This window comes from Salmo salar, chromosome ssa28, assembly GCF_905237065.1.
Source record: "Salmo salar chromosome ssa28, Ssal_v3.1, whole genome shotgun sequence".
In the NCBI taxonomy this organism is placed as follows: domain Eukaryota; kingdom Metazoa; phylum Chordata; class Actinopteri; order Salmoniformes; family Salmonidae; genus Salmo; species Salmo salar.
The window spans coordinates 3,842,744-3,850,954 of NC_059469.1; the positions used below are offsets into that span (position 1 = coordinate 3,842,744).

Here is an 8,211-nt window from a genome sequence, read left to right on the forward strand (position 1 = left end):
AGAGGTTATAGCATGTCTTGGGGGTATGATATAAACTGCTAACCTCCCCTGTTATTGTAATGGTGAGAGGTTAGCATGTCTTGGGGGTATGATATTTGTGCCTATGTAACTTTCTCACTCATTATTCATGATTAATTCAGGACTATCCGTAATCATGGTAGCATCCACATTAATGTAGAAGTGTTTAGAAACATATTACATTCTCATTTACAATAAAAGTGACTCCAAAATGACACAGTATATTATTTCACATTCATTTCTATTGGGCACAAAAAAATCTGAAACACTAAAACAAACAACAAATGCATATGTTGAGCTTTACTGTGCCTGGGTCTAAGTGCATGGTAAGAGTGGCCCCTACTGCTGAATCTGGAGATGTTTTCCCCCCTAAACTCAAGACATGTTTCCTACTTGACCTTTAAAAGGATCATGTATCAGGTAAAACTTTCAATAAATCATTGAATACTCTATATTTTCAATATGTTGCATTCTTTATTCAATCGGTTGTTAATGGCAACATTTGGTGTATTTTCTGTTCTCCAAAAAAGCACATTGGCATATTATTCAACACCAAAGACACGAGGCAATCATTGACAAGATGCAGTGACGTGAAGAGGCTTTGTGAGACGCAGTGGTTGACTGGGCAGTGTACAGTGGTCACACACATTGCTTAGCCCTAACTCGCCCCATAGACAGTCATCATCAGGGCAATCATGTGTGAACAACAACACTTGTTGTCCAACAGTCTTGACAACATTCTTTTCCTAATCTCCTTACCTTCATGACAACTGTAAAGACACATGGAAGGTTAAAAATCAACACAAGAAAAGCCTACCAGTGCTTTTACAATTTGATTAACATCAGAGATAGGAGGAGAGAAAAGGAGGGGGCATTGGTACAAAGGCATTGTGTGAAACAAGATTCAAAATTAGTTCGCTTCAACATCATGCTGATATGGTTAGACTGAAAACAGATAGAACCAGAGCCACATAGAGGTCAGGCCAAAGCTTGCTATGCCCGCTCTGAATCACTGGGGGAAAGGACACTCACAATAGGTGAACTACCAATGAACAACATTTTAGCATCAATTTCAAATGATTTTGTACAACTGAATTAGAAGCTAGAGACATTCAGCTAGGTGTAAGTACTGTACAGTACATTCTCTCACTAGGAGTGATGGATGAAACATTTAAGAAGCTTGATAGGCCATTGACAATGCTGCCTGCGACCACATTTTAGGAAGTAGCAGCAATAGCTGACACCATTGCAACAAATAGCACAAAATGGTTACCCGTTTAGTTGTTTGCTCGCAATCAGTGTTGTTCTTTGTTAATAAAGGCAACTTGATCATAAGTTCTTCAGTAGACCACTTTGTGAATATACTGCAAGGCCTGCAAAGAGATATACATGCTTTTTGATGGAAGAGCTTGACCATATTTGTTCACAACAGAGGGTATAGGATATTTTGAGGTTAAGTTTTTTTTTTGTCTCACTAACAATAAGACTGTCACGTCCTGACCAGTAAAGGGCCTATTTGTTATTGTAGTTTGGTCAGGATGTGGCAGAGGGTATTTGTTGTACATGTTTTTGGTTATGTGTTTATATAGAGGGTTATTTTGTGTAGAGTGTTTCTGGGTTTAGTGGTATATCTATGTAGAAATGGTATTTATTTAAGTGGTTCAGGGTTTATTAGATATGTATTTATGTAAGATGGGGTGTTTGATTTAGGTGTTCCGGGTTGTTGGGTATGTTCTTGTATTGTATTTCTAGGGGGCTGGTCTAGTGTTGTATTTCTGTGTTGGCCTGGTGTGGCTCTCAATCAGGAACTGCTGTACATCGTTGTTGCTGATTGAGAGTCATACTTAGGTCGCCTGTTTTCACCTGTTAGTTGGTGGGAGATTGTGCTTGTTTAGCTGTGTGCCTGACAAGACTGTCCAGTTCGTTTGTGTTTTTGTATACGTTTGTGTTTCCCTTCTTCACCAAATAAAAAGAAGATGAGTATATATTTTCCCGCTGCATCTTGGTCTTTACCCTTCGACAACCGTGACAAAGACACATACGACTAATGCAAATAAGTTACGCTTAGATGAATGACAATATTGAAATAAAATATTTGTGATGTATAATGTATATTCAAAAAATTAAGTATATTCACTTTCTTCTACTTTAATAATTGTTATATATTTAACATGCATTTTAAATCATGAAACCTAGTTATATCTGTCATTCCTTATACATGCATGTGGATTGGTAAGGACACATAATTACATAAGCAATGGGTGCAGCTTGAAAACATATTCATTTATGTAACCCTCTATAAAAATCGACCTAAACTAGGTTGAAAAAATATATATAGTGTGAGCGGACCAAGTAATTTGGTGTCACTCTAAAGCAGAAAGGTGGAATAAACGAGTCACGAGTAGGTTTTCTTGATTGAACACAGTTCTCTGTTGAGAGATTTCTGACGATACAAACACTCCAACACAATCAATGAGAATCTCCCGAAGAAAAACACATCTTCTTCAGATGACACAGGAACACAAGACGATTATCTTTAAACTATAACACCAATCACAGGTTTGTCACCGTCTTAATGGATCTTCTTGGATCGCTCCCCTCTCTTGGTAGCCATTCTACAGAGACAGTTTATCTTCTCCCTCTTCGCTGGTTCCCCCCTCCCTCTTGTAGGGAAAAGAGAATAAGTCATTAGTAAGCTGTGCTTAATTGCCTCTGGTCACATTGACTCACATGCCTGGTTGGGCTACTATCCGTGAGCCCAGCCTGCCCTCTGGTGGTCCTCCCACATTTGATCTACAGTATGTTGGCACAATGGTGGAAAACAACATTTACAATATGGAGTCATTCGCATACAGTACATGTAAAACAGAGTCCTATGCTCCTCGGGCCAATGTCCTTGTCAACATACAAAATGTGTATGCGTGTGGTATGTCTTTCAGGTGATTGACAGTGGTGACTATTTAAACATTTTGCAATGATGTGTGCCTTTGGGTGGAGTGATAGTAAGTCTCTCTGTCAGTTGATAAGGAATGGTGCTTAATCGATGGATAAAGTGCACACCACACTAAACAACTCTAGACCACTTTTAAAATGGATAATTTTATCCCTTTGAAATTATACTCTATTCTCACAAATTGTCAAAACACAGGCTGCAAAACTTTCCAAAACCATACAGACAGACAACTGACAATAGATACTCAAACAACTATAATGAGTGAATAAAAACAGTCAACTCTGAAAACAGTAAAAACAGTAAAATAATTTTCATTATTTTTACTAGTGATGTGCCGAGTACTCGGACAAAACGAGTACCGTAATGGAGATCAATTTTCCAAATACGATTATGACAAGTATTATTTTTTGTAATTATTTGTGATCAGGAAACTCCCCTTCTCCAAACATCGCGTATGAATCAGAATCCATAGCTAGTTATTTCCTGTCGACTTTGCTGAGGCCATACGGTTGTTCAGTAGGCCTATGTTGTTTGTCCATATATTCCATTGCTGACGACGTCTGTCATTAAATCGTGATCCAAACCCATGCTTGCTTGCTATTATTATTTACTCTAGCCCAGACAAGTTTACCGAGCAACAGATCAGTAGAAAATAAAATGACAAATGTAGATTGTTTATTTTGATTGTACAAATGTTGTGGCATAAGTGTCGGGAGGGAAAAGTTTTGCTCCTCTCGAAAGTGAAACAATATATGGGGCAAGCGAATTAGCCTAGCGTTACCTTCATCTTAACCTGTGTCTGGAATAAATGCAGTCAATCGGTCTTCCCTGTGGCTCAGTGGTAGAGCATGGTGTGCGCAACGCCAGGGTGGTGGGTTCGATTCCCACGGGGGGCCAGTACAAAAAAAAATAAAACATTTATGAAATGTATGCATTCACTACTGTAAGTGGCTCTGGATAAGAGCGTCTGCTAAATTACTAAAATGTAAATGTAATAGTAGCCAGTCATGCATTAGGCTATTTATTAGCCTGTTTCGTTGATAATTGAATAGAAGTAAGTAAATCATGTGCATTTTCATCTGTCTGGGTCATTTAACAATGTGTGCATGAATGAGTGAAGGGGCATAACAATGCACATTTGAGTGATAGCGCAGTAATGCGCCCTGAAGGTATAGGCTTTACCAGCATTTAAAGCACACTTCTGGGTTTTTGGAGTATGATGTGTGATAAAACGGATACGATTACGAGTAGGATGAGATAGGCACACCACTCATTTCTACCTCATGCTTCAGTCTATGTGTGTCCCCTAGTGGTCAAACAGATTAATACTCACTTAACTTCAAGTTGGAGATTCACTGTGGTGTATTAGTGGAGGTATTCACTCTAGCAGTTGAACCCCAATGTAGTGTAGGTCATCAGGGTGGAGAAGGGGAGGTTGGTGTGTGCTTAAGGGTTCAGTGCCTCTTGCTCTCCAGGATGGCCCTCCAGTCATCGGCCCAGGAGAGCAGGCGGCGGTGGCTGGAGGATACGTTTTTGTTGTGGCAGACAGTGAACAGGATGGGCTCCCAGGTTGGGTTGGGCTCTACACCTGCAACAGAGGCACATCACAAAGGTCACGTAATGCTTGTCGATTCATCTAACGGTCTGGAATACTAACTACCAACAAACTAAACTGTAATATACCTAAATGTATGACAAAGTAGCATGCATATGACACCATCACATAAATGCAAAACACATACATTTAGACACACCCAGTTTTCCAGCTTTGCTACAAACACTTGACTCACCTAGGATGTCTGGCGTGTCATCTATGAGGATGTCCCCAGTCACCATGGTCTTGTCTCAGGTCAGGATGATCTGCTCCAAGAAGTCATAGCTCAGGTGTTTCTCTATCCACGCACACTGAACATGCATGCGCAAGGGAGAGCGCAAAGACCATTATTGTTAGAAAGAGGTAACACAATCACCACTCTGCCTCCAGCCTACAGGATTTCTGTCTTGACTCCGAGCTTACCTTCTCATCAGGGCAGTGTATATAATGTTTTATAGGGCTGGTGCAAATAAAAACATCTGTGCTGGAAAACAGAGAAGAAAACAACTGGGTTAGTTTGTTTTCAATGTAAATGTTCAACAACATACAGTTTCAACAACATACAGGTGAGCAAAGAAGATGTCCTAACATGAGAATGTAGGCTAATGATGGAACAGGGAGACCTGTGAATTTGTTAAATGAGGACAATTGCCCTTGAAGTTAACTGCTATATGGTTGTTCACATCAGCTAGGCCAAAGTGAAACACTAACAAAGGGTAAAGCAAAGGTTACAGCTATAAAAATAGTTTTCCCAGAAATACTGTAGGCACTAAGCATGGTGACTTTTTAGCTATGCAAACAACGCATAGCAAAGACATTCAGCAGAGCACACTATGTCATGAGTGCTTCCGAGTGGTGCAGCGGTCTAAGGCACTGCATCTCAGTGCAAGAGGTGTCACAATCCCTGGTTCGATTCCAGGCTGTATCACATCTGGCCATGATTGGGAGTCCCATAGGGCAGCGCACAATTGACCCAGCATCGTCCGGGTTTGGCCAGGGTAGGCCGTCATTGTAAATAACAATTTGTTGTTAACTGACTTGCCTGGTTAAATAAAAAAATTAAATACAAATAATATAAAAAGATTCTGTGGTCTGACGAAACAAAAATGTAATGCAAAGTGCTATGTTTGGAGAAAACCAGGCACAACTCATCACCTGTCTAACACCATCCCTACTGTGGAGCATGGTGGTGGCAGCATCATGCTATGGGGATGCTTTTCAGCGTCTGGGAGACTGGTGATGCTTTTCAGGGACTGGGAGACTGGTAAGGATAGAGGGAACAATGAATGGAGCCAAATACAGGCAACATGGACAGTTCAGAACTACTTCAACACAGATCACGCCTCAAGTTCCCATACTGAGATGACACCCAGAATCCTTGTCTGTCCTCCAGGGTGATGTACAGTTCGTTGGGGTACCTGGCCCGGTATTTTTTAAGGAATCCCCCTTCCAAGTCTGCTTCCATGTCCACCAGAGGAAGAAGACATTTTCGCGGATATACACTTGAACTGGTCATGAAGAAAATGTCTCTCTGCCAAATAGGCGTAAAGTTATCTTAGGCAGTAATGACATTATTTACTTGCTTCACTAATTTCTGTCCGTGATCAAACAATGGCTTCACGAAGCGTGAGATGTGTTCGAAAGTCCAGAACGTCAATGTGTTATTCTTAATAGGGTTCCATTTCAATAAAAACAATTTTGGAATGTTGATTCGTTGCTAATGCAACAAACTAATTGACACTGTCAAATATACTTTTTCTGGTTTTAACCTTTATTGCAATTGTTCAGACTTTGGCATTTGTGCTGCATAGCATTAGCCAGCAAGCTAGCTAAACAAAGCACTGTTGATTATGCCTTTCAGCACTGTATTTGGACTTGTGCACGACTATCAGTATGAACTGGTGTCACAACCCTCAGCTATTAGTGCCGCAACCGTCAGCCACACAGCAGCTGTAAAATTTGGTGCAAATGCTCCCAGAAGTGTTGCCTACTGTACAAAATCCCCCAAGATGTAAAGCCTGCCTACATCTTCCAGTCAAAGACAATGTCCTGAAACAAGTTGACGCACATGTCCTCAGTTTCTCAGTTGGGTTTAAAAATCCAGAGGCAAACTGGTACCATGGAGTCTGAAAGGGTAAACATCAACAACATTCAATATTAGCATATCAACATGAATTTTTACATCAAAACAGGCTGACAGCATGCATGCAGCAGGACAAGCAAAATAACAGTGAAGGGAGGAATCAGTCAGCTCTGGGGATCACTTCTTCTCCATATGTAGGGTTTTCAGACTCTTTTCTTTAATATCAACAAGAAAGAACCTTTCATATAAAAGTTGTACACTTACTGTAGCAGTTTGCACAGACAGACAAGCTGTGTGTGCCTACAGTTGAAGAACTACACTTCCTCCCCAGTTACGCTTACACACAGGTGTTCCGAGCACGCTAGATAGCTAATTAGCACAGGTGGCTTGCCACCTATGTCTTCAGTCTGTCTTCCGTAAACAAGTGATGTAACATGGAGATATGGCTGTGTGGGAACACTTACGCTAACCCTATAAAGGTGTGTAGTAATTTAACCTTTTTTTAATTATTATTTGTCGCTGATATGAAAGATATTTCCTTATGTTTCCAAAACCATACCACAAACCATAACGCTCAGAACGAGTCTCGGGGATCTTAACAAAACGCCCCCGACCAGAAGATACTATTGTTAATAGGCGCTAAAGCAGTTTGCATCTATTAATGGCCAACCATGAGTCTATTAGTGCCAACCATGAGTCTGGCAAGAAAGACTAAGCAGCTGTAGTCAATCGCAAGACCGATCCAATGAGGCACCAGAACAATGAAGACATCCTGAGAAGCAGTATCAGGCAGCTACAGGTAGAAGAGTGGAGTGTGCTGGCCTACTGTATGGTTTGATAACGGTCTGTGGTACTGGGTAGGAAGCAGGGGTGGCCTCTGGTTCATTGGTAAGCTTCAGGGAGGTGTTGTAGGGGCCCCCAATAATCTTGTTTTGCCAAATCACACCTGGAAAAAGGATAAAGGTCTGTACATTATAACCCATGTATTATTTATTATGACTTTTAACTTTCTCCTATTCTTATTATGTCGCATTGTTGAGCGGGGATCTTGCATGTACGCATTTCATTGTACTGTGTACCACGTGTATCCATATGACAAATAAACTTCATTTGAACATTTTAAAATGCAGTTGCAGAGCTATTCAATTCACCTTGTGTTACAGGTGTCCCCATCCAGATCTGAATCAGTCCAATTAGAAGGAAACACTGAAAAACAGTTCAGCACTCTGGCCCTCCATGGCTGTAGTTGAGTGGGAAATCTCCAACTTTATAATATCTTTGCCTGCACTGCACTGCACTGCACTGCACTGCCCTTCCTGTGTTTACTTGGCTGTGAGGGAAAAAAAAAAGTGAGCCGCCTTTTGTAAGGAAGCCAAATTCCCAATTATAACAATTATTGATAGCAAAGAACAACAATCACAATATGTTTTCAGGGGGATTACGTTTAGAGAAAAGTGGGGAATAAATGGTAGCAAACCGCAATAACAAGGTTTCTGAAATTAATATTTCGCAAAACTCTGTGGCTGTCCCTTTAAGAGCCTAAAGTTCCAACCCTTAGATCTC

At 40.7% G+C, this 8,211-nt stretch overlaps 1 long non-coding RNA gene across 2 annotated transcripts; it reads right to left on the reverse strand.

Moving 5' to 3' along the window:
- Nucleotides 1–472: 472 nt before the first annotated feature.
- On the reverse strand, nt 473–8,207 carry LOC106589336 (uncharacterized). Of its 2 annotated transcripts, XR_006762555.1 has the most exons (6): nt 7,800–8,207; nt 7,475–7,594; nt 4,989–5,049; nt 4,762–4,876; nt 4,305–4,559; nt 473–2,681 (listed from the first exon to the last, which is right to left on the reverse strand). It is a non-coding gene; the product is annotated as an uncharacterized lncRNA (long non-coding RNA). The 2 variants fall into 2 exon arrangements; XR_006762554.1 differs by having other exon boundaries at nt 4,989–7,594.
- Between the last annotated feature and the right edge of the window lie 4 nt (nt 8,208–8,211).